Below are 26,780 nucleotides of genomic sequence, written 5' to 3'. Positions count from 1 at the left end.
TTAAAAGACTTTTGTCATTTTTAACCCCTATATATATTTTTTTCCCCACTGGAAATAAACAATCTTTAAAGTAAACTTGTAGTTGGGTGCCAAGACCGTAACTTTTGTTTAAAAAAAACCCCACAGAAATATCACTGAAAAAAACAATGTGTTATGTTAAAAGTAGCATTATAGTTGGGTGTTGGAATGAGAGCCAAGCTAACATTAAAAACCCAAAATACGCTGAAATACTTCAGTTTTATTTTAGCGGACAGACGATAATTTGTGCCCCCACCATGCACCGCTTTTGACCTCAATTTTTACATCACTCATGACATGTTAAAATACATCATTGATGACATCCCCGTTATATTTGTAAAAAAAACACAATAAATGTTTACTTAAATTCAAATAGACTGGTTGGCATGTGGGTGGGATTTTAAAGAAAGCACGATTCGCAGTAGGAGCAGCATTATAGGCAAGTTGTGGAAGAACTAGGTAGGACGTATAAAGTAAAAAGAAAAGACAAACCTGGGGAGCATAGGGGTAGCAACAGGCGGGAGCAACATATTGAACTGGAGGGATCTGAGTGGGGAAACACATGCACCCGCATGTAGTGCTCATAAAAAAGTAGTTCCCTAAATCTAAAGAGGTGAAAGGTTATGTCTTTCAATAAAAAAGATGGTTACGAAGCTATGATCCAGGAGAGAAGCACAAGATGCGAGAGGAAAACCACCCAAAACAAGAAAGCAAATGACTGACAAGAAAGCCATACAGTGGTACGAATGGGGTTGCCCAAAACCCTAGGGCCGACCTGGGAACCCAAAGATCCCTGGCAATTTTGCCGGACCAGCCCCCACCCCGAGGACAGGGCTAGCGTGAAGCACTGCTGCTTAACAAAACTGACCCAATGCACTGCTGCTTTTGTTACTGGGGGCTGATATTGCAGCGTCGCTGCAAAGCCGGCACCCAGAATCAAAACCGGCCCCCATTCCTCCAGCTTCCCTGGAAAATACCAGATGCTCGCTATGGCCAGTCCAGGCCTGCAAAACCCACTATAAGTATTAATATTAACTACAATTGGTCTTTGTGAAGAAACAGCTAAAAGCTGACTGTAGGTGAAACGTATTAAGCACCCGTTCCACGTGGTTGAAAAATACACTAATAAAGGAGTCCTAAAAAAGTTTTCACGTAGGCATTCTGGGAAAACAGCCAACACCCCTAAAATCCGAATTATTCTTATCGAATTCGAGGTTGCCTTTGTAGGACTGCAAGCTCCACATGTACAGCTATCAAGACATTATTAAGTTTGCATTAGTTGGGAAGGATGGACTGCCCATAGTGTACACAGGCCGGCATTTGTTATAGGATGAGCGGGGAGTCCCCTGGCTCTAGTCCATCAATCAAACACCGTTTATATCCTTGTGAATCCAAGCCTGCTGCCCTGTCTGGATCTACGGTGGAGTAAATCCATGTTAAATCTACCCCTCGCCTGCTGTCGCTGGGCCAATGGAGTTTCCTTGATAGGGCAGTGTGAACGAAAGCCACTATAATAACCTCCCAATTGAATGACTTCAGACCACTACTCGCCTTTTGGAGGCATCAGTCATGGAGGACCAACCTCCTGCTTACCCATAGGACAGTCTTGTCCCCACCCACCAAGACAAAAAAACACTACTGGACCTTTACCTTGCAACATTCCCTCAGGTGAAAAAAATAAATCACTTTTAGATTAATCTTGAGGGATTTCATTGCATGATCTAAGCAGTAACATTTCCCTTTTGGAACGATTTTTTTTTTTTACAAAAATCAGAACCTTGTTCTCTGGAATTCTGAGATAAATCTCGGTTTTCCCCTTTATCTTTGAATTTTAAAAACAAAAATATTTCCCTTCGTTGCCCCCGTCTCAGTGCTCTCATAGTAGCCTCCTAGCCTATATATCGCCCACCGTGCCAATAACTGTAACTCTATCCACCCCCTAATTCTTAATCCTACACTGACCCGTAATAAAACACCCTTACCTGAAATCTTAAACTCACCCTATCGCTACCTGTATCCCGATCCCTTTTCCTGACCCACACACTAACTCTCTCGCCCCAATGCATACACGTCTCCACGTTCTTTGTAGAAGTTTTTGACTCCCATTATTTTGGATGACCTGCATTTTAACCCAGAGATTTTTTCCTCAACAGGTTTTTTCCACAATAAAACAGCCTGTCACCAGCTCCTGTTTTTCACAAACCCATGCAATATTTTGCACCACTCCTGACCACAGCAACTATACTGGAAATGCTCACCACACCGGCCTCCTTCAACTCTTCGCATGCATCCTTGAATAAGACCCTAGAACACCATCCAAGCTCTTATGGACACCAGCGACACATTTCTTGCCAGTGTCTGTGACTCCACAGTAGCCCTGGAAAAGGCATCGTAGAAACCACTGTCTTCTCATCCTATATCTCCCACCTGAAGGTCCAGGACTGGCAACTCCTCCCAACCACAAGGGCCTACATTGGCAGCTACTTCCCACTTACCACTGACGGACATGTAATGACCACCCTTTCCCATTAAAGGACATGCACTGGCAGCTTCTCCCATCCTCAGTGGAGGACCTGTACTGGCAGCTTCTCGTCCTATATCTCCCACCTGAAGATCCAGGACTGGCAACTCCTCCCAACCTCAAGGGTCCACGTTGGCAGCTCCTTCCCTCTTACCGCTGAAGGACATGTAATGACCACCCTTTCCCATTGAAGGACATGCACTGGCAGCTTCTTCCGTCCTGTAGGCCTTGCACTGGCAGCTTCTCCCGTCTTCAAGAACATGTACTGGCCGTCCTTTCCCAATGAAGGAATGCACTGGCAACTTCTCCCGTCCTGGGGGACCTGCACTGGCAGCTTCTTCCGTCCTGGAGGACCTGCACTGGCAGCTTCTCCCGTCCTGGGGGACCTGCACTGGCAGCTACTCCCACCCTGGGGGACATGCACTGGCAGCTAATCCCACCCTGGGGGACATGCACTGGCAGCTTCTCCCGTCCTGGGGGACCTGCACTGGCAGCTTGGACCTGCACTGGCAGCTTCTCCCCTCCTGGGGGACATGCACTGGCAGCTTCTCCCACCCTGGGGGACATGCACTGGCAGCTTCTCCCGTCCTGGGGGACATGCACTGGCAGCTTCTCCCACCCTGGGGGACATGCACTGGCAGCTTCTCCCGTCCTGGGGGACCTGCACTGGCAGCTTGGACCTGCACTGGCAGCTTCTTCCGACCTGGAGGACCTGCACTGGCAGCTTCTCCCACCCTGGGGGACCTGTACTGGCCACTCTTTCCCAATGAAGGAATGTACTGGCGGCTTCTCTTGTCCTGGAGGACCTGCACTGGCTGCCCTCCCCCTCTTGAAGGATCTCCGATGAGGAATCCCGCCAAGCTCACATAGTCTTCTGAACCCTCTGCGTCACCACAAAGTAGCCGCAGTTGAAGCAGTTGCCTACTTGACCAAGAAGCTAACCACTGAGAATGCCTGGTTCAAGATGATGAAATAAAAAATATTAGAAAGCCAGCCGTCAAGGCTGCTAGGTCTTTGCACGAAGATCTGGAAAAACATCTGACCAGACATCAGTAATCCACACTCACTTCCACAGGACAGAAATGAGCTGAAGACTCACCTCTTCAAGCAGCACCTCGTGATGAACAACGAGGATCGCCCCACCCCTGCGAGTCCCACTAAACTCCACCACAGGTGCACATATCAACCAAAGCCCCAAGCAATGTGCATGATCTAAATTCTTCCACTTCCTGGTTCTCAACATAGTTCTCATAATGTCTTTATTGCTAAGCACTGCGCTCCGTTGCTCCCTGGCCAAAGATGCATTATACAATCAGCAATTCACATATAAAATACGTGCAAAATGTGATCTCTACCAGAGTCTATCAAATCATTTACATGAGCAAGTACTATCAGTAATTGCCTGTAAAGTAGACTGTGTAGTTTGCAAACCACTAAAGGCAGTGCTTAATTTGACCCTTTGGATTCCGGTGCTCAGCACCGGCACTTGATTGTCAGGTGGTGCTCTCTGGCTAATTTACAGGTGACCGCAACAGTAAATTATTTTTTCAATATACATTAAAAATGACTTATCTCCAGCACAAGCCTTTCTTATACCTTTAAGGGCCTGGAATAGTCTGAATTGTCACACTTGTAGAAGTTATATATACACACTTAAAGAGGGGGGAACTGGGAGCTTAAATAAGAAAAAGAGGCGAGGTCCAGTACCCTTGATCCACCCCATTTTAATTGACCACCCAGGTCCCTGAATAAAATTGTGTTCTGGATACTGAGTGGCCATTTTAACCCCCACACTCACTATTTTTCATAGGTCTATAAAAGAACTCCGCTAAAGAGCCCTTTCGTGGGGCCCGTGTGGGACTGCAGCGCCACCCACACAAGGAGCAACGCCCTATGATGATATAGGACACTCGCAAGGGTGTCTGAGGGCACTAGGTACCCAAGGAGAAATGCCTTCACTACACTTCTAAGATCTCCAACCCAGCAAGGATCTGACCTGTGAGCAAACACAACTGTCTATTATATTTCCACTTTGTAGGCCGAATTGTGGGTTTACAGACCTTTCATTGAAGAACTTTTACCCCCTCTGTGTAGACACACCTGTAGGAGTGTCATGGTTAGGAGTTGTGTTGTTACTATCATTAGCAGTGCTGGCAGGAGCAATGGGTGATGTAAGCTGCTGTGGCCTCCACGCGAGAGTCCTGGCACTTCTGTTTTTTATACAAATTAAACACTGACTAAAGAACCTTCACACGGATGCACTCATTAAAAATAGTTCACTACACTACATGTCAACGCTAAGTTTCCTGAAAATAAATGTCACTAGTGGTATCTCTGTCAGCGGTTGTGATGAGTTATTTTCTATGACAACCTCATGTTCTTGTATGGTAGCCCTTATTATAGCTTTATTGTGGCAACCTCCATCTGCATCAAAAATAGAACTCTGGGTAATCTTTTGGGGGTTCAAACCAGTTACAGACAGTCTGCTACAAAACCAGTATCCACTGCTGGAGCAGTCACATTGCATCAGGAACCTGGGCCAGTCTTACTACTGACATCATATCTTAAGTCATACTGAGAAACACCAAGTTTCTAGCAGCGTCACAGACATGTCCAAGATAACAATTTCAAAAAGGCAAGTGTACATACCCCTGGGTTCCTGGAGTTATTACTGCATCCCGCAGGAAACGGAGATGCCGGGATGGTTGAATGGGTCTAGAACTGGGTTTTGGATCGGCCGCTCTAGAACCTCACACGTCAGTGCTGGCTTGAGGCCGGATACCTTGCACACCACTGCTGTCCATCCCAGGACTGTTCTGTGGAGAAAAGGAGACGTGTTAATTTCCTTTGTCTATAACTTAACAGAAAAGTAAGGAGTGAGATCATTTAACTTGCCCTAGCCATGCCAGGGATGAGAAAATTATTTTGGAATACCTGTAAGAATGTTCTCAAGATGGCATTAGTCCAGAGTGCAAGTGTTGTCAAGAGCTTTCATGATGTGGCATTTAATGGAGAGATGACCTCTTGGCAGAAGAGCAGCAGGGTGGTCTAGGTTTAATATGCATAGAGAGGTGGTGTTTACAGAACAGGTGTTAAGTAGAGGAGGAAAGAGCAGTCTCATTGGGATGGGTGTAGGCTTCAACAGCAGTAGGCGCTGTGTAGTGCAAGTGAGTGTGTAGGAGGTGTTTCTGGATCAATGGATTTATCTACATCAAGATCCAAGAATAAACGTGATTGAATGAGGATAAACGTGATTGAATGAGGATGTACGTTTCAGATGCATACATCAACAGGGAAGCATATATTACCGACCCAGGTGAAACCATTCAAAGCCTTAAAAATCCCCCACATACTTGGTGAACTCGTGGGCTTTGTTACAATTTGGAAAAGTCAATGCTGTGTCCATTAGGGAAATAGAGTGCAACCATAACCACCTCCCAGTTCAACGTATATCAGGAAGGCTTTAAACATCTTGGGATATATATATGGCAGGAAATAAGAGGAAGGGCTTTGATTAAAATTTGGAGCCATTATTGTTCAACTTCCGGATCAAGGCAGGACTTTATCCCTGTTTGGTTGGGAGGTCGCCATTATTTAACCTGATAGCGCCTCTAGATGTATATATTTCAGAACACCCCCTAATGGAGCCTGCCAAGTATTTTTTCAAAACTATGCACAGCATACTACAGGGCTTCCTGTGGGGAGGAGGTACCTCAATTTAATTGCAGACATTCTACAGAGGGTTTTGGTTTGTAATAGTGGAAATCCCCAGCCTAACCTCTTAATTGCTATCTGGCTACAGATTAAGTCGCAATTAGCGAGGACCAGGTCGAGCCATCCTCTTAAGATGCAGAGGCTCAGGGTGGGTGAGAAGGGGGACCTTCATTATTTATATGGAGTAAGCTTGACAGTTCCCCTTCCCTCTTCAGCGGATGTGGCAAAAAAGGGATGGGAAAGAGCCATGGTGCCCTGATCTGGAAAGGGAAATAAGTACAGACGCTCCACTACGATGGGTAATCAGTCGAGAAACTATGTCACTCTGTCTGGATTCCAGGGTTGGGATAGGGTAGTATATCTAAGGTGAGATACATAAGAAAAGCTCATTCTCTGTTATTCCCCCTTCATCCCAAGGCTATAATAGCACGATAAGCAAACTAAAAGCCATGGTGATAATTGGCAAGAGGTCCTACTGAAGGCTATAGAAGAAGCCATCAAATCCAAATTTTAAACTTGTTCATCTCAATATACTGTCCAGAACCTACTACTATAGAACACAATTAAAATATTTGGGTTATAGTGTTACAGCAAGAGGTTTGAGAGGCTGTGGGCAAGAAGGCACATTCTGTCATATAATGTGTCTATCCCCCACAATGCAGCAGTTAATGGAAACAGTATTCTGCTCAATATATAAAACAGTTGGTATGCCAAAGGAATTATCTCCAAAATTAGCCATATTGGGAATATGGACTATTCGTAGATCTTCAAAGATTATAAACTATTGGTCAATGTCAAATTATCAGTGGTTATGAGAGACATACTTCAGACACGGGGCAGTGTGGAGGTTCCAGCCTCAGATCAATGACATATCAATCTCACCTGGTGTATGGAGGTCGATAAAACAATATATTGAAGCCAAAGCTCACTTAAAAATTCAACATAGTATGGGTTGGTAATTAATCTCTGGAACAGACTAATTACTAAGCCAGGTATGAAATATGTTGATACATATACGTTGTATAACCAACAGAAGCAGATGTTTTGTGGCAATAAATATATAGAAATTAAATATTTGGTATGGTTGCCTTGCTAATACCACTGAAACCCTAAAGTTTCATTTTGATGTAGAATTTTTTTTTTTTTAAATGGAAAGATAAAAAAATGCAGAAAAAAGATTAAAAAAGCTAAATAAAAAGGCCTGGGTGAGTAGCTCCCTGATGCCAATGGTGTGTTCTGCTGGTCTAGATGCTGGGTTTTGAGTCAGCCCCCTTTTCTCACACATCTGTGATTTGGTGCAGAACGCCTTCTTTCCTTGGGCTCTTTGGGGCATTTATAAGCAAGATCACACTGTGCAGAGGAGGCAGTGGGTGGTGGAGACGACAGCTCCTCACCATCAGCAAACCTTGAAATATTACAAGAAGGTGTTGCTAACCGATGGTGTAGAGACTGCCCTCACCCGATGTTCATAGCTCCTGATCACAACACATCATAAATCCCTGTTTCTCGGTACCCTGAGGGTTGGAAGTGCTTTCCTTTCTTGGCCTAGGGCTGAGAAGAGTATGGCAGGAGCTGGCATCAGACACGCCGCATGTATGGCGGTTGTACCGGCCCCCGATGATGGTACAGGGAGGCGGGCCAGGCTGCGCACATTGTGACACAGAGCGTGCGCCTCTCCCTTGTGATTGGTTTGCCGGCTCGTGAACTGGAAGTGATAGTGATCACTGCTGGTGCACGCGTCGGACAAACGCCAGGAGCTTGTTAGAACGTGCTCCCGGCCCGGATTCAAGATAAAAAGTTGGGGAGCGGCGAGAACGGCCTCTTTGCTCGCCGCCCTTACAGCTTACACAGAGCGCCAGCAGCCTCACTAGGAGGCTTAATCCAATTTATTTTTGTCTCCTTTGCAGGTCGTCGGACAAGGCGCTTCAGTGGTGATCCATGGGCTTCGTGGTTGAAATGAAATGAAAAGAAAAGAACATTTGTATAGCATGGTAGCTACCCTAAGGCATCCTAGCGCTGTGGACAAACGCCTTTTGGGAGGGCGGAGGGGACCTAGTCGGAAATGTTGAACAGCAGGGTTTTTAGCTTTTTTCGGAAGGACAGAAGATTGTACTCTGAACGTAGGTGGAGGGAGTTCCAGAGTTTGGCAAGTTGTGGGAGAAGGAGCCGCCCCCACATCTGGCTCTCTTAATTCTGAGTACTGTGACCAGGAAGGAGGAAGCCCATCTAAGCTGTCTATTAGGTCAGTAGGGGGTGATCAGAGAGTGACTGATGGTGGCACCCATTTTCCAGAAGGCTCGGTGGGTGATGCACAGGCTCTTGAATGCAATTCTATCCCTGACGGGGAGCCAATGGAGTTTTCTAAGTTCAGCTTTGACAGGGGTGCGACAAGAGTTCTGGAGGAGGGTTCGTGCCGCACAGTTCTGGATGACCTGAAGCTTATTTAAGGTGGCCTGTGGGGCCCCTAGGTATAGGGCATTTCCAAAGTCCAAACGGGACAGGATGAGACCCGGGATCATGATCTGTCTGGCTTTTAAGGGCAGTAGGGGGATGATTTTTCAGATAAGTCTGAGTAAACCAAAGCAGGTGGCTGAAAGTTTGGCTGCTTGGTAGTTAAAACTAAGAGACTTATCCAGCCAGATGCCCAGGCTCTTGATTGTGTCCTTGGGCGTGGGGGAGGGGGGGGGGGGGTCCAAGACACGCAGGCCATAGAGGCTCAATAGTAGGATTAAGGGAGTGGCCTAGGAGCATCAGCTCAGTTTTGTCTCTGTTTAGTTTGAGACATGAAGATGTCATCCAGGAGGTCACTGCTTCTAAGCAATCCCTGAATTTGTTGAGGTCGGTATGAGGGTGTTTCAGGGTCACCACTAGCTGAGTATCATCCGCATAGGTGACTATTTTTATCCCGAAGGGGCGGACGATCTCAGCAAGGGGGCTCATGTAAATATTAAAGAGCGTTGGGTTGGCATGTCTTGGAGCATTTCTCTACTCCTCTGCAGGTCGCCATCAGTGCACCGGTGAATCCAGAGGGACAGAAGCTCGCCGGCTACGCATACGCCGTGCCGGTATACTCGCTCACCCCGGGACAAAGGCTTGGTGGCAGCTCCGGTTTTCGTTGGCTTTGGAACATCGCAGGAAGAGGCGGTCGGCTCTCGTCAGAAACAGTGCGAGCTTCAGTGCGGACCGGGGCATTTTCTTGATCCGGCGGAAAGGAGCAACCTGGGCAGCTGCCCCTCAGGTGGCACAGGGGGCTCCTCAGCCTCGCTAGGAGGCTTCATTCAATTTCTTTTTTGACCTTGCAGGTCGGCACTCGTCTTAGATAGCGGGAGCTTTGGCGCTGATCAGGGGCATTTTGTTTATTCTGCGGACAGGAGCAGATTGGGCAGCTGGAGTGCAATTTCTTCTTTTTGTTATGCAGGCAGACACCAACAAGCACATTGGGAGCAGTGTGGGCTGTTACTGGTTATGAGCAATGGAGAGCAGCAGCGTGGGTGCTGTTTTTGAAGCCTCTTTCTTGGATCTCCAGCATGTGGACTTCAGAGGACACAGACGGTCCTGCATTCAAGCGCTTCCGGGAGCCACGCGGTTGGAGAATACCTACCTGACCCACTGGATTAGCTGGTGGGCGTGGCTCTGGTTGCGTGGGAGCTCGTGGCCGGTCGTGTACCCCCTACGATTACGAGGTACGGGTCAGGGCAGTGTCCTAAGCCACGTGGTGCTGTGGGAATGTTTTAGTGACTAGTATTGGTCTGTGTAGTCTGCTCCAAGGGTGCCTTAGCTTTGTTGGGGGGCGCTTTCAAGTTGGTATAGTTGGTGGAGCATCCCTATAAGTGTGTCAAGCAATTTTGCTGTTTATAGGTGCAATGGCCCCTTAAGCAAAGAGGAGCGAGCAGCGCTCTCGCATGGAGAATTTCCTGGAAGCAATGCCTAAAATGGTGGATATAGAGGACAGACTGAAAAAAGTTGATCAAAAGGGTCAAGCCATTGCAGACCTTAGGGATAAAGTTGATGGGCACAAAGAGGTAGAGGACAGGCCCAGAAGAACCAGGGTGGCTCCCAAGGCAGCATTCCCTCCTGTGCCCAAAAGGAGTAGATCCAAGAAGGGGGGCCACCGAAGGGAGAGAGAGCTGATGGACCCGTTGAGCCAGAGGCCCCTACGCCAGTCCCGCAGGCAGTCGGGGCAGAGCCAGGGCCATCTGAGGGAAGTAATCCACCAGGCAGTGGTGGGGGTGATGCTCCGCTAGCTACAGGGGGGCAACCGGGACCGGCACGTAGTGGCCCACAGACCCCAGGTGTCCCAAAGGCGGGTGCCCCTGCGGGTGTTCCCCCAGTTCAGCAGGATTTGGTAGCCAGTTTGGCAGCGGTCCTCCCCTTGTTGGAGAAGGTTGGGAACTGGTCCCCGGCAGCTCGGATGTCTGGCAGCGGGGAGAAATTACTTGATAAGGCCAGGCAGGTAGTGGCTCAGTTAGACGGGGCATCGGGCGGTAAGCCAGGGGAAGGGCAGGGAGCTCAATCTCCAGTCGTTCCACCTCCTTTTGCTCCAGTGTGTGGGACAGCCCTCCCTGGGGCCAGCAAAGAGTTGCCGGCAGACAGTGCAGGCGCGGAAGCATTAAAGGAGAAGCCAGCAGGGGCAGCCACACCAGGTAATCAGCAGACATTGCCAGTGTTAAGTGTGGGGGAAGCGCGCACCCCCAGGGAAAAGCTGGCAAGACATGTAACGCAGGACATGAAGGAAAACATTTGGAACGTGAGTTACGTTAATATTTTTTCTTTACTGCTTGATGAAACTGAAAGGGAGGAGGCCAAAAAAAGAAGGATTGGGCAAATGAACTGCAGAAATATAGGATTGAGGCATCTTTGATTAATTGGGTGAGGGGCTTCTCAGTTTACATGGCAGCTATGGCATAACGGTTCCCAAGTTTAGCTGCAGAAATGGCATGCTACCAGAGCAGGATCACTGGGGCACATGACAAATATGGTGGGATATGTTGGAAGGAACATGATAAAGATTTTAGAAGAGCGAAGGCTTCTGATCCGGCTCTCGCATGGGACCAAATTGACATGATTTCGTGGATAGACCACTTGGGGCAGAGGGAGCAAGACAGTGCCAAGGTCCAGTCCTTTCGGTCATTTCCCCCCACTAGCTCCTGCGGTGGGGGAGGAAAAAAAAGGGCATTTTGGGATTTCAACAAGCGTACATGCACTAGGGCTGCAGGCACGTGTAAGTTCAAGCACACATGCTCTTTCTGTGGCAATACATCCCACCCCGAATCCAAGTGTTGTAAGAAATCAAAGGATAGGGGGGAAAGAAGCAGGAATAATAGTATTTCACTTACTATAGCCTGTTCTCCCATAATAACAAGTGCCTTGATTCCATGGTTAAATAGATATAATTGTCCTTCATTTGCCAGGTTATTACTAGAAGGTTTCAGAGATGGTTTTAGGATTCCCGCTCCAGATTATGTAGGTTCACCTGAATGCAAGAACCAGCTCTCGGTGAGGGTCAATCCAGGGGTGGCAGCAACAAAAATTGAGAAAGAGCTGCGCCTGGGCAGAATTGCAGGCCCATTTTACAGCGCACTAGTGAAAGATTTAGTCTGTTGTCCTCTGGGGGTGGTCCCTAAAAAAGAATCTGGGGAATTTAGGTTGATTCATATCCTTTCTGCACCTAGAGATCAATCGCTGAATTATGCCATTAAAATGAGCTGTGCACCGTCAGGTACTCATCCTTTGATCAGGCTGTAGAGATGCTCAGGGGTTTGGGCCCTGGCGTGCTGCTGGCGAAGTCAGACATTGAGTCAGCTTTCCGCTTGTTGCCAATCCATCCTTTAGATTTTCATGTTCTGGGTTTCCAATTGCAGGGGAAGTACTACATGGATAAATGCACGCCTATGGGTTGCTCGGTCTCCTGTGCGTACTCAGTTCCTTTTTGGAACGGGGTTTAAGATATGTGACAGGGCACCAGTATGTTTTGCATTACCTTGATGACTTCCTTTTCCTGGGAGCATCAGGCTCCCAGGAGTGTGGTTGGCCACTGCGAGAATTCTGCGCGCTCATGCAGGTTTTTGGGGTACCACTGGCACAAGGGAAGACGGTTGGGCCAGCCACACTGATTGAATTCTTAGGTATAGAGTTGGACTTGGCCCAGGGTTGCTCACAGCTGCCCAAAGAGAAGATCACAAAGTTCAGGTCAGCTTTGCAGCAATGCTTAGCCAAAGAGAAGGTTATGCTGCATCAGCTGCAGCAGACCGTGGGTGAGTTAAACTTTGATTGCGGGTTATCCCTATGGCGCGACCATTCTCACGATCCATCTCACAAGCCATGTCAGGTCTCATAGAAAGACACCATCACACAAGGCTGTACGGCGAGGTTAAGCAGGATATGCGGATTTGGATGGCATTCCTGCGTGACTTCAACTGCACGGTACTATGGCCCGGTCCACTCACACATTCCGCAGAGTTAGGTTTAATGATTGACTCTGCACATAGTGAGGGTTTCGTAGCTATACTAGGTACTGAGGGGGTGGCACAGCGCTGGTCAGCATGGTGGGTTTCAAACGGGTTATCATGCAACATTGCGTTTTTAGAGTTGTTCCCCATCTTCATGGCATTGACGGTTTGGCCAGAGCAACTGAGGAATCAATCAATGGATTTTTGGTCAGACAACATGACGGTAGTAGAATGCATCAATCAACAGGCAGCAAGGTGCAAGATGATCCTACATCTGTTGAAGGAAATAATTCTGTTGTGCATGAAACTGAATATGCAATTTGGGGCTAAGCCTGTCCCGGGGGTGTTAAATCACGCTGCTGGTGGGCTCTCTTGCTTTAAGATGCAGGTATTCAGGGCGCATCTCCGAGCAGCAGCAGAAAACCAGACACCTTTCCCAGAACGGCTCCGGCAACTTGGTGCCCACAACTACCGGACCTTGTGGCAGCTAGCCTAGCGCCCAGAACCAAGAGTGCATACGAAGGGGCGTTTTGGGCTTACTGTAACTTCTTGGGGACATAATGGGGAGAGAGGTGGCATGACACTGGGGCAGTTCTCTCTTACCTGGGGCACTGAAAGATGAGGAGCGCTCAGTGGCAGCAGCAAGGAGTCATGTAGTGGCTATCTCTTATCACGCAAGCAAGGGGTAGGAGGGACCCCACTAATACTTTCACAGTGAAGAAAGCTTTGAAAGGGTGGCAGCGCCTCAAAGGTTTACAGTGGACCTAGGCAGCCAATAGGGGTTAATACCTTGGCCTTGATACTTGGGAGTCTGTGTCAGGTTTGCAACACTGAGGCGGATTTTCTTTTTCCGCTCCGCATTTTCACTGGCATTTTACGGCGCTTTTAGAATTGGGCAATTGGTGTCAAAGAACAAACAGGATGGGCAGTGGGGGACTACACTTTAGCCATGCCAGGATCCACGGCGACTCCTTGTTCATTTCCATTCAGAGATCTAAGACCGATCAGGAGGCCTGGGGAGAAGGGGTGGTACTGCATCGGGCAAAGGGGAACCCTTGCTGTCCTGTCACCAACCTAGAGCCTTATTGCCGTGCAGGCCCAAGGGGGCAGGGGGACCATTGTTTATTCATGGTGATGGTACCCCGCTCACGCGACTTCAATTTAAAAGTGTCATGGATATGGCACTGCAGAAGGCAGGTTTGAACCCCAGCAGTTTTGGAACACACTCATTCAGGACAGGGGCTGCCACCGAAGTGGCAGCAAAGGGCTTCACTAAGAGCGAAGTGCAGAGGATTGGCAGGTGGTCCTCTAATTGCTATAAGAGCTATGTGCGGATGCATCTGCTATAAGATTGCACAGATGGGTTTAGCTGATGCTACATTCTTTTTGTTCATTTTACAGTTTCTTAAGCCTGTCATGTAGGAGGGAAACTGGCGGCAGCGCAGCAACAGTCTGGATCTTCGCAGAAACAGGTGCACGCCTGGGACCAGGGATCCCACAGTATGTGGGTCATTGGTCATTCATATGTGAAACATTTACACAAATGTTTTCTTTCAGGCCATTACGAGAAGAGATCAAGGCAGCTTTTAGGGTATCCTTCCATGGGCAGGTGGAATGCCCTTTGACCATTTCAGGGGCCTAGTGTTAGATCTGTTGGACAGGGAAGGGGCTCGCCCTAGGGTTTTTATCCTGCACTTGGGAGCAAATGATCTGGTACATCTGGGTAGGCGAGGTCTGGTTGAGACACTGATCACTGAAGTGGGTTGGTTGGCACGGCTATGTCCGGGGTCCATCCTGGTGTGGTCACATATGACTCCGAAATTCCAATGGCGGGGACGGGAGGCTGTGAGGGCATTGAACCACTCGGTGAAAAGGATCAATAACAAAATGGATAGGTTATTCTGAGCTCCACATTTACAAACGATCGTCCATTGGTTCATCAGGGGGGAGCTGTTCTTCTTAAAAGATGGCGTCCATTTGCCCAAATGGGGTAATGAACTCTTCATGGAGAACCTTCTGGCTTGGTTAGTTAGGTCGAGGGACAGGGCATGACTTTCGGTTTAGTGATGTGGGGGGCCTGATAGTCGGGCAACTATGCAGGCCTGTGGCTGTAAGGTCATGATTGGTGGAGCTTAAATTCAAGGTTCTTAGCGGGCGGCGCCATTCTTTAATGGGTCGCCCAAGGGGGAGGGGCAAGTGGTCTCCCATAGAACTCCAGGGGCAGCTACAGCCGGTTGGCTGGAAGGGTGCGGGGAGGGGAGCTACGCTTTCCAGTAGGCTGGTTAGCCACCCCGCATGCACACAAGGGCGCAAGGAAACTGCACATAACTGCAAGGGCCCCTTATGGAGATAATCTGCGGGGCTTAGGGGTTGCTCGGGGGAGAAGGACCCTCCCAGTAAACGGGCCCCCCTTGCGCATGCGCACTCCGGTTGGAGTGCGGGCATAGTTTGATCAAGATCTGGGGGTCAGTAATTGACCTTGCCATAGGTTCAAATAGGGATACGCAGAAAGATAATATTATTTTGATTATTGAAATGCTTAGATTTGGATAGGAATGTCTATGTATTAGAAGTATGTTAAGGATAGCAAATGAGACATATGTACCAATCAATGTAATGTACTGGACTTTCTGCGTATTGTGTACATCATGTTTGTAAAATGTTTTTTTTTTATTTTCATTTGTAATAAATATGGCAGGGGTTTCCGACCCCTAATCCAAAAATACCTTGTGATGATTGACTTGTCGCCTCAAGGGTAAATGGGAGGCGGGCAACTTTGGCACCAGGAAAGGGGACATCACTAGCGGTTGTAAGTCAAAGGAAGAGGGGGTCCAGGCCGTTCTGGGCCAAATGGGCACTGGCATACACAAAAGATCAGCAGGATGGTGTTGTGGGCGCTATGTCTCCCCAAAAGGCGGAAAAGCAGAAAGGTATCAAAAAGGTTTGCAGGATCATCAAATAGACCATTCAGGAAAAGCCTAAAAAAGAAGAATAAGGTCCTGCAGTCCAAAGTAGACCCTTGAATGTCTACTTCTCCTTGTGCATTACTTCCTTTCTTCTCTTCTCCTCTGTTTCTTTTCTTTTTCTTTATTTTTTTCTTTTTGTTGACTATCTCCTCCCACTCACTACCATTCCTGTTAGACGGAGACCTGGAGGGTCGGCCGAGCACAGTGATCGCACAGACAGGTAACTTCCCCCCCACAGATGGACACCACACAAAGCTTATGGTAACACCTTTTATAGGCACTTCGGGTAGTAGAGTGGTACGATACAGGGCGATCAGGACACGATGATCCTCTCAATTCTAGTCTCTAGTAAGGGAAGGGGGTAGCGGGACAGTCTTGGTACCCACGGGTACGGGTGTGTAACGGTGATAGCTCACAATCCTCGAGCTCGGTGTTCGGAGGGGGTCAGACCGCGGCAGCGCCGGCAGGTCCCGAAGAGGTCGTAGGTGGCACGGGCCGCGGCAGTGCCAGCAGGTCCCAACGAGGATGAAGGTTACAACGGGCCGCGGCAGCGCCAGCAGGTCCCACGAGAATGCAGGTTGCAAAGGGCCGCGGCAGCGCCAGCAGGTCCCACGAGGATGAAGGTTACAACGGGCCGCGGCAGCGCCAGCAGGTCCCACGAGAATGCAGGTTGCAGAGGGCCGCGGCAGCGCCAGCAGGTCCCACGAGGATGAAGGTTGCAGAGGGCCGCGGCAGCGCCAGCAGGTCCCACGGGGATGAAGGTTGCAGAGGGCCGCGGCAGCGCCAGCAGGCAGGACAATAGTTCACAAGGCAGGGCTGTGGCAGCGCCAACAGTCCGTCAAGGATGAGTTCGTCGCGGTGTCTCTCGACTCCAGGATACAACTGCCTTCCTGTCCTGGGGCTGCCTCAGTTATAGGTCTGGCGCCCTTTGATGTCCGGACCCTCGCTCTTGGAGGTCGGGAGGTCCGGGATGAGGGAGTCCAGACACCCAGCAGGGGGGTGGAGCCAGCGCCCGAGGAAGCTGGGGGTGCTCGGCACCTGGCGGGGGAGAGCCATCGACACTTCGTACCCCCATTGACCTGCCAAGTGGGCCGTTCACCTCCTGGGTGGAGGGTGGTGCCGGGATGTCGGGGCCTGGCCAGGCCCAGGGTTGGGGTCGGGCTGAGGCCGCACGGCCGCGTGGTGCCGTGTCCAAGATGGCGGCTGGGCCGGGCAATGGTGCTGACGGTGGCCCGGGCCCTGTCCTGCGGGGAGGGAGCGAGCCCTTCATGTGGCCTGTCCAACATGCGTCCCCCCCAGCTGAAGGCGGGGAGAGTCACCCATCTTCTTGGGGACTTTCCTCGTCGAGGCGGAAAAAGCGGGACAGGCCATCCGCGTTGGCGTGGTCTTGGCCGGGTCGATGTTCCACAGTGAAGTCCATCCCCTGCAGGGAGATGGACCAACGTAGTAGTTTCGGGTTTTCCCCCCGCATCTGCATGAGCCATTGCAGGGGTCGATGATCGGTCTGGACCCGGAAGTGGGTGCCGAAGAGATAAGGCCGGAGCTTTTTGAGGGCCCACACCACGGCGAAGGCCTCCCTCTCGATGGTGCTCCAGCGTCGTTCTCGGGCCAGGAGCCGTCTGCTGATGAAAGCCACTGGCTGGTCAAGTCCTTCGGGGTTCAGCTGGGAAAGGACTGCCCCAACGCCGTGGTCGGAGGCATCTGTTTGGACGATAAATTCCCGGCTGTAGTCGGGGGCCTGGAGCACCGGGGCGGAGCACATGGCGGCCTTCAGCTTCTCGAAGGCCGCTTGACAGTCTGGGGTCCAGTTGACCTCCTTGGGTTGGTTCTTAGAGGTGAGTTCCGTGAGGGGCCCTACGATGCTGCCATAGTCCCTCACGAACCGTCGGTAGTAGCCTGTGAGTCCCAAGAAGGCGCGGACCTCGGTCTGGGTGATGGGGGACTGCCACGACTGGATGGCAGCGATCTTGAGTTGCAGAGGGGCCACCAGACCGCTTCCCACCTGGTGCCCGAGATAGGTCACGGACCCCTGGCCAATTTGGCATTTGCTGGCCTTGATCGTGAGGCCAGCTTGTTGGAGGGCCTGTAGCACCTCTCGGAGGTGGTGGAGGTGGTCGGACCAGTGGTGGCTGTACACAGCGATATCGTCCAGGTAGGCGGCGCTGAATCCTTCGAGTCCTGCCAGGACCTGGTTTACTAGCCGCTGAAATGTTGCTGGCGCATTCTTCATGCCGAACGGCATGACCTTGAAGTTATAGTGGCCATCAGGGGTAGAGAATGCCGATCGTTCTTGGGCCCGGGGTGTGAGACCGATCTGCCAGTAGCCCGCTGTCAGGTCGAAGATGCTGAGGTAGCGGGCAGCTCCCATGCGGTCGATTAGTTCATCCGCTCGGGGGATGGGGTGTGCGTCTGTTCTGGTGACCGCATTCAAGCCCCGGTAGTCGACGCAGAACCGGAGCTCCGGCGTGGCGCCGGGAGCGGCCGCTTTGGGGACCAGTACCACTGGGCTGGCCCAGGGGCTGTCTGAGGGCTCGATGATCCCGAGTGTGAGCATCTTGGCGACCTCCTCTTGGATGCAGGCCCGTACCCGATCTGGTACGCGGTAGGCCCGATGGCGGATAGGGGGACTGTCTCCAGTGTCCACGTCGTGTAAGCACCAGGGGGAGACCCCTGGGGTGAGGGAGAACAGGGTGGAGAACTGGAGCAGGAGGACTCGGCAGTCTTGGCGCTGTTCCAGGGTGAGGGCCTCCGAGAGTCGGACCCCGTCCACGGAGCCGTCCTTCTCCCGTGACCGTAGGAGGTCAGGAAGGGGTTCGGAGTCCTCCTCGGTTCCATTGTCGGTTGCCATCAGGAGACTGAGTTCGGAGCGTACAAAGTGGGGTTTCAGTCTGTTAGCGTGGAGGACCCGGAGAGGGTTTCGGGAAGATTCCATATCGATGAGATAGGTGACAGGGCTCTTGCGCTCGATTACTTTGAAGGGCCCCGTCCATTTGTCTTGCAGGGCGCATGGTTCGGTAGGAGACATTACCCACACTTGTTGGCCGGGTTCAAATTCGATGGAGGATGCATTTTGATCGTACCACCTTTTCATGTCCTCCTGACTGGCCTCCAGGTTTGCTTTTGCCATCTCTCTGAACCTTCTGGTCTGGTTGCGGAGGGTTAGGAGGTACTTGAAAACATCTGGAGTGTTCTTTAGAGGGGGCATTTCCCAGCCTTCTTTGACTAGGCTGAGCGGGCCTCGCACCGGGTGTCCATACAAGAGTTCGAAAGGGCTGAAGCCGAGGGACTTCTGGGGGACTTCTCGGTAGGCAAAGAGAAGGCACGGTAGTAGCACATCCCACTGGCGACGGAGGGGCTCTTCCAACCCCCCAATCATCCCTTTGAGCGTGCGGTTGAATCGCTCAACCAGTCCGTTCCCTTGAGGGTGATAGGGGGTCGTGAATCGGTAGGTGACCCCACACTGTTGCCAGAGGGACTTCATGTATTTTGAGATAAAGTTCGTACCCCTGTCGCTGACGACTTCCCGGGGGAAGCCCACTCGAGAGAAGATCTCCATCAAGGCTCGACCCACTACTGGGGCTGTTATCGTACGAAGGGGGACCGCTTCAGGATAGCGGGTAGCGTGATCCACCAGGACCAGGATGAAGCGATGTCCCTGTGCTGTTCGGGGGTCCAGGGGCCCCACAATGTCTATTCCCACCCTTTCGAACGGGGTGGTCACCACGGGGAATGGTTGTAGGGGTGCCTTGAGTTTGCGGCCGCTCTTCCCACTGGCCTGGCAGGTCGGGCAGGACCGGCAATGGTTGGATACGTCATTTCTCATTTTGGGCCAAAAAAAGTGAGTCACCAGGCGGTGGTAGGTCTTGTCTTGGCCCAGGTGCCCGGCCAGGGGGACATCATGGGCTAGGTTCAACAGGAAGTCTCTGAAGTGGAGGGGCACCACCAGCACTCGCCCGGCCCCCAGTTCTGCGATTTTCTGTTCGCTGTACAAGAGATCATTGTCCCAATAAACCCAGTGGGCCCCGGTGGTGTCTCCTTGGCTCTGGGCGAGCGCTTGCTGTCGCAATCCCTCGAGGGAGGGGCAGGTCTTTTGCTCCTGCCGGAATTGTTCCTGGGTGGGCCCCCCTTCTTGACGCCACTGAGCCAGGTCGGGAAGCTCGGGGGGCTGTGTGGACCCCTCTGGGGTGGGGTCCGGGTGGTCGGTCTGGAGGAAGTCTTCTTCTGGAGTGATCGAGGGCGGAGGTGCTGCCCATTCTGGTTCTTTTGGTCTAGGGATGGTGCGGGTGGCCATGGACCGGGTGGTTACGCACGCCCAGTCCGGGAGACCCAACATCCCCAGATGCTCTCTTCTTTCCACAGCGGCCCACGGGGAGCTCTCGAGATCGTTCCCCAGGAGGCAGTCTACGGGGGCATCGTCACGGACAGTTACTTTCAGCATGCCGGACACTCCTCCCCATTCGAAGGGGACGCAGGCCATCCGACACAGGCTCTCCGAGTTATCTGCCGATCGGACGGGGCAAAGTACGTTTGGTAGGATTTGTTCTGGGGTCACCAGGTGACAGCGGACGGCCGTCACACTGGCCCCGGTGTCACGCAGGGCCTCGGCCTTGCGCCCATTGATGCTCACCCATTGGCTGTACTTCCGAGTGTTGGCGGGCAGGGGAGTCCGCGGGACCATGTCTCTTCCTCCTAGGCATGCCAGGGTCATGGCGGCGGGTTCCCACTCGAACTGCTCCGACTCATAGGTCTCCGTGTCTTCGGAGACTTGTTCTTCTCCCAGGGCGGCGGCCGCCATCTGGCGGGGCCCGGGGGCCTGGTTCTTCGGGCAGGTCGGGTCACTAGCATAGTGGCCGACTCGCTGGCATCGATGACACGTCACGTTAGCTCGGAATCCCGGGCGCATCGGGGGGTTTCCCCGGCCTGCTGGGGCCGGGGTGGCGTTAGTGGGTGCGGCCGGGGCGGCGTCTCTGCCCCGGCCCGGGCCTCCTCCTCCTCCTCGGGGACGATGGTGACCTTGGTTGGTTCTGTTCTGCTCATTCGGCCCACTCCGGGCCACTCGGGTGCTCTCCCACCGGTCAGCCTCGGTGGCGAGCTGCCGGGGTTCAGTCAATTTACTGTCGAGGAGGTGCTGCCTGAGCTCGACAAAGCAGTTGTTGGAGAGGTGCTCCCACACAATGAGATTGAAGAGTTGTTCGTAAGTGGTTACGTTGTTACCCTTGATCCACCCCTCGAAGGCTCGGCTGAAATAGTTCACGTATTCCAACCACGTCGTACCTGGGATCCTGGTGCAGTTGCGGAACCTCTGGCGGTACATTTCGGGTGTAAGTCCATATCGATTGAGGAGGGCGGCCTTCATGTGGTCATAGGACGTCATTTGATGGTCCGGGAGCTGCAGCAGGGCATCACGACCCTCGTTGACGAATCTCCCCCATAGACCGGCTCCCCAGTCACTTCGAGCGACCCGGTGGGCGGTCATGGCAATCTCATAGGCCTTGAACCACTGCTGTATGTCGTCGTTCCGGTGATATTCTCGGACCACATCCTTGGGGATGTGGACCTTCTGCTCGGTAGGACCCGGGGAGTGCGGTTGCTCGGGCACCCCTAGGTTTTTGTTCAGTTTGCGCATTTCTATCTCCGCTAGTTTGCACTCGTGCTCGTATGCCAGTCTTTTTTCTTCGAGGTCTCTCTGTCTCTGTTTTTCCTCTCGCTCTTCTCTGAGCCGTAAGTGTTCTAAGTTTATTTTTTGTTCCGCCAGTTTCAATTCTCCGTCTAATCTGAGTCGTGCCAAGTCTAACTCGTGTAATCTATTTTTTTCCCGCTCTTGGATCTCTTCATGGGAGGGGCCTGTTCTCCGTTCCTCCGTCCGGGTGGTGTTGACTTCCGGGGCTGCGGGGTCCCGGGGGGTTGCGGTATTTGTCTCTGTCCAGGCCTCTAGGGCGTTTTTGAAGTCTTCTTTTGTGCTTAGCCCGGTGGTAGCAATGCCTAAGTCCATGCAAAATTGCTTGAGCTCTCGGTGGTTGTATTCTTCCAGCTTTTCCATCTGGAACTTCTCCGCCGATCCGCTCTCTTTGGTCGTCATTGTGGTTTTAGTTGTAGGGTGAGTTACTGTCTGTACGGTACGCGTTGGTTCGGATCGCGCCGCTAGCCACCAATGTTAGACGGAGACCTGGAGGGTCGGCCGAGCACAGTGATCGCACAGACAGGTAACTTCCCCCCCACAGATGGACACCACACAAAGCTTATGGTAACACCTTTTATAGGCACTTCGGGTAGTAGAGTGGTACGATACAGGGCGATCAGGACACGATGATCCTCTCAATTCTAGTCTCTAGTAAGGGAAGGGGGTAGCGGGACAGTCTTGGTACCCACGGGTACGGGTGTGTAACGGTGATAGCTCACAATCCTCGAGCTCGGTGTTCGGAGGGGGTCAGACCGCGGCAGCGCCGGCAGGTCCCGAAGAGGTCGTAGGTGGCACGGGCCGCGGCAGTGCCAGCAGGTCCCAACGAGGATGAAGGTTACAACGGGCCGCGGCAGCGCCAGCAGGTCCCACGAGAATGCAGGTTGCAAAGGGCCGCGGCAGCGCCAGCAGGTCCCACGAGGATGAAGGTTACAACGGGCCGCGGCAGCGCCAGCAGGTCCCACGAGAATGCAGGTTGCAGAGGGCCGCGGCAGCGCCAGCAGGTCCCACGAGGATGAAGGTTGCAGAGGGCCGCGGCAGCGCCAGCAGGTCCCACGGGGATGAAGGTTGCAGAGGGCCGCGGCAGCGCCAGCAGGCAGGACAATAGTTCACAAGGCAGGGCTGTGGCAGCGCCAACAGTCCGTCAAGGATGAGTTCGTCGCGTTGTCTCTCGACTCCAGGATACAACTGCCTTCCTGTCCTGGGGCTGCCTCAGTTATAGGTCTGGCGCCCTTTGATGTCCGGACCCTCGCTCTTGGAGGTCGGGAGGTCCGGGATGAGGGAGTCCAGACACCCAGCAGGGGGGTGGAGCCAGCGCCCGAGGAAGCTGGGGGTGCTCGGCACCTGGCGGGGGAGAGCCATCGACACTTCGTACCCCCATTGACCTGCCAAGTGGGCCGTTCACCTCCTGGGTGGAGGGTGGTGCCGGGATGTCGGGGCCTGGCCAGGCCCAGGGTTGGGGTCGGGCTGAGGCCGCACGGCCGCGTGGTGCCGTGTCCAAGATGGCGGCTGGGCCGGGCAATGGTGCTGACGGTGGCCCGGGCCCTGTCCTGCGGGGAGGGAGCGAGCCCTTCATGTGGCCTGTCCAACAATTCCTTTTGTAAGACAGCAGAAAGGGGAACAGCCGAACATGTAAACCACTTACCTGTGCCATGGCAAATACAGCCAGTTTGTGATGTTACCCCGCGATGACGAAGCAATGATATTTGTATGTTTTAAAAAATGTTCTTACTAAAATACTGGGACATTAAAAAAAAAAAAGGCCAGCAGCAGCTGGGGAAATTCTTTCTCTACAGACTATTACTTGGTCCAGAAGGAACAGTGAAGGGAGATTAACGCACAACACAAGAAGGAAGGTTATGGCAGGAGAGGAAGTAGAAAGTAGGACGCCTTTACAAAAGCAGGCACTTCCTACTCGATTTGTCTCCGGGGGGGGGGGGGGGCGCAAACTGTAATATACAAACATTTTGCAAAGTATCAGAAATGACGAAAAACATAAGGCAATACAATTCAGGAGGTCACCGTTCAGCCCCTCAATTTACTGCGAGTGCCACGCAATCCAAAGGCCTTGTTAAAAATCTGGTAGATCCATCTTGAGAGTCCTCATCTGGCTTTTTATTCGGAGTGACCTACTCTTTAGAAATGTACTTTAAACCAGGAGAGGGGGAGGGGAAGTGCCCCAGCTACATGTCTGTGCATCGAGGATGTCCGGCTTTGGTTCAAGATGGCCGGAATCAGACCAGCCGTTCGAGACACCGCCTGGCTATGTGAATGATTTCCCATATAGGTTTACTGTCTACCCACAGCCCATCCCAAAAGGCTTGTATGGGCCCGGCCGTCATGAACAGTCCTGCTCATTGAATTCGACACGACCACTGCATAACATTTCGTGACCCTTTGCTGACTCCCGCATAAACTATCAAAAAAATAAAAAATAAAACACTATAATCTATGGGGCAGTGTCCTAAAAAATATAGTGCTTCGGATTTTGTGCTATGTTGCTTCCCTCTCAATCTAGCGACTGTCCCTTCCCTGCTTGGCTCCTACGCCCCCACCCCGTTGGAGTCTCATGGGGAGGGGAGTTCTGGTGGGGGTCTGTGGAATGAAAGAATGATGGCCCAATATCCATCAACAAATTACGCTTGAGTAACACCCCGGAGCAGACAGCTGAGTTATACGCCCTGGGGCCATTTTCATTTTCGTGATTTATTAATGATACATAAAATTGAATTTTGCTTCCCTCTTCTACGGCTGCCACCTTCCTCGTTCACACCCCCTATCCCCTGAGGATCCTCTTGTTCCTAACTAACCCTGGTATTTACGGTCTAGTGCAGCCTTTGCATTTACCACATAATCACTCCCAAAAAGTTAATTACGGGGTAAAATCATGTGGTTGTTTTAACCGACTTTGTTCAAATAATCTGTGAAAATTCCTCAAAACTCAGATTCACTTTACACTGGCTAAGACTACCTGCACACACGTGTTCTCCCAATTGTACATGACAATGTTTCACAAATCGAAAACTGTAATTCCTCAACAGCTCGTTCTCTCAGGTGCCCACGTTTGATACCCTCCGTGTTTCCTTCGCCTTAACCTCTGTAGATTGATGGACATCCAGACAGAAGAGTAGGAGGGGCTTTTAATGCGAAGGCCTACTGCCTCCCGCAGTCAGACATTTATTTCCACGAGTCACGCTTAGATAATGTACAATTTTTTGCATAATTACCCCTAGACACTCCATGGATCAGTTATGGCAGATCAGTGTGCGGTGACAGCTTTGTGTTGCTTTGGTGGCTCCAAGGGTTTGTGGTATATTTAGTGTAGAGATAGCTGGGGTAGGTGAGGAGGGGTTATACATACTCGGGTGTGACGAGTAATGCCTGTAATGCTTCTGGATTGAACACTCCCCTCGCTGCCCGCCAGCAGGACTCTGGGACAAATGTGTGAATCTGCACCCACCGCCTTGCTCCCCAGGTGATTGGTTGTGGCTCGAGTAGGGTGACCAGGCGTCCCCGTTTTGCCATGACGGTCCCCGTTTTTAACCAGTTGTCCAGGCAAATTTCAAGAAATGTAGCTCATATCCCGGTTTTTGGAGAGGGTCGACTAAAAACGGTGTGAGGAGTTTTTTATGTTTTACAAAGCGGGGAAAGTTAGCAGTTGTTTCAAGAAAGCAATGTAATTAACAGGCAAGCCACTGGGTTTAAAAATTACATTTTATTTATGTTCTTACTGCCTGTTCTGTAATTCTCTGCTGAGGAGCGCTCTCATCGCTTGAAGTAAACTTGTAGTCCTCCTTATATTTTTCTGAATTGTCCCGGTTTTTGGCTTTAAAATTCGGGTCACCCTAGGCTCGAGGCAATCAAGGCCTAGACAAAACACGTGTGCCGGGATGGTTTAAGTTCACGCATCATCACTGGCACTGCCTGGTCATCAATGAAAGCAGCAATCACCTGTCATTCTTCTGACCTGTAGAACAACTAGACACACTATGTGCCCGCCCCCCGCATGAACTACCCTAAAGTCTAGCCTCGCCCATGTACGTGGAACAGTAATTCTATAGCATGGGTACTCACAAACTTTCTTTCGGGGGCCAAAATTACAGTGTGGTTTGTGGCTGAGGGCCGCACCAGTAGCTTCAAAACAGACAATGCGCAATGCGACTATGCTGTATTTTAAAAGCAGATGTAACTACAAAGAGCACATTTTGATAATACATTTTTATTAGCAGACAATAGCAATCTTAAGAGGCATTGCTTACCTTCATACGCACTTTGACCCCAATTCCAACACAGTCTATCTCTCTTTGTCATTCAGTCTCGCTCTGTCAGTCTCTCTCAGTCAGTCAGTCTCTCTCAGTCAGTCAGTCTCTCTCAGTCAGTCTCTCTCTCTCAGTCAGTCTCTCTGTCAGTCTCTCTCTTAGTCAGTCTCTTAGTCAGTATCTCTCTGTCAGTCAGTCTCTCTCTGTCGATCAGTCAGTCTCTCAGTCAGTCTCTCTCAGTCAGTCTCTCTCTGTCAGTCTCTCTTTGCCAGTCAATCTCTCTCTGTCAGTCAGTCTCTCTGTCAGTCAGTCAGTCTCTCTCTCAGTCAGTCAGTCTCTCTCTCAGTCAGTCAGTCTCTCTCTGTCAGTCTCTCTCTCAGTCTGTCTCTCGTCTCTGTCAGTCTCCCTCTCTCTCTCTGTCAGTCTCTCTCCTAGTCAAGTCAGTCTCTCTCCTAGTCAAGTCAGTCTCTCTCTTAGTCAGTCTCTCTGTCAATCTCTCTCTCAGCCAGTTTCTCTCTCAGTCAGTCTCTGTGTCAGTCAGTCTCTCTCTCTGTCTGTTAGTCTCTCTCTCTCTGTCAGTCAGTCTCGCTCTCTCTGTCAGTCAGTCTCGCTCTCTGTCAGTCTCTTTCTTTGTCAGTCAGTCTCTTTCTCAGTCTCTCTGGGTCAGTCAATCTGTATCTCAGTTAGTCAGTCTCTCTCTCAGTCAGTCAGTCTCTGTCAGTCACTCTCTGTCAGCCAGTTTCTCTCTCCGACAGTCTCTCTCTCTCAGTCAGTTAGTCTCTCTCCTAGTCAATCTCTCTGTCAGTCAGTCTGTATCTCAGTTAGTCAGTCTCTCTCTACTCTCTCACCACTCTCTCTCTCGCCACTCACTCTCTCTCTCCCCAACTCTCTCTCCCCAACTCTCTCTCTCTGGGGGGCCATGGATACATTACTTGAAAGGTCCGCCGGCCGCAAAGAAAGGCCTGCTGGGCCACTGGCTGCCCGCGGGCCATACTATGAGTACAACAGTTTTATAGCATGCACCCAGCTGGGGGTCGCTGTTCGTCAATTGTTGAAGGAGCCTCCCCCCCCCCCCCCCCCCACCCCCCACAGTGACTCTGGTGGCTCTCGGCACACCCACAACCCGGACACCATCACACGAGGCGAAGAAGTGGAAAAAATGGAAAACAAAGCAAC

General features: G+C 51.4%; 1 long non-coding RNA gene across 1 annotated transcript in view; it reads right to left on the bottom strand.

Moving 5' to 3' along the window:
- Positions 1-5,196: 5,196 nt before the first annotated feature.
- LOC144773907 (uncharacterized) overlaps positions 5,197-26,780 on the bottom strand; it is a 137,464-nt gene continuing 115,880 nt past the window's right edge. Inside the window, exon 3 of the long non-coding RNA XR_013600074.1 lies at positions 5,197-5,355. This is a non-coding gene — a long non-coding RNA (uncharacterized LOC144773907). The remainder of the gene's footprint in view (positions 5,356-26,780) is intronic.

This window comes from Lissotriton helveticus, chromosome 1_1 (genome assembly GCF_964261635.1).
Source record: "Lissotriton helveticus chromosome 1_1, aLisHel1.1, whole genome shotgun sequence".
NCBI lineage: Eukaryota > Metazoa > Chordata > Amphibia > Caudata > Salamandridae > Lissotriton > Lissotriton helveticus.
This window is presented reverse-complemented; position numbering and strand designations above follow the sequence as displayed.